Here is a 236-nt window from a genome sequence, read left to right as displayed (position 1 = left end):
ATCTAAATACTAGAAAAGTAACGCTGCTTGTGTAAGATGAAGGTGGGTCATAAAAAAATTACAAAACTCTCCTACTCCAGGCTCGCCGAGTTGAAATGAACTATTACAGAAGAATCACCAATACACTATACACACGCAAACGCAAGCAATTACATTTGAAAACTGTAATTGCTGTATGAGACCCGATTCCACTTCAAGAACTGGACTTATAGGGCGCTTATTGATATATATATATG

This window comes from Penaeus monodon, chromosome 31 (genome assembly GCF_015228065.2).
Source record: "Penaeus monodon isolate SGIC_2016 chromosome 31, NSTDA_Pmon_1, whole genome shotgun sequence".
Lineage (NCBI taxonomy): Eukaryota > Metazoa > Arthropoda > Malacostraca > Decapoda > Penaeidae > Penaeus > Penaeus monodon.
Note: the sequence above shows the minus strand (reverse complement) of the source record.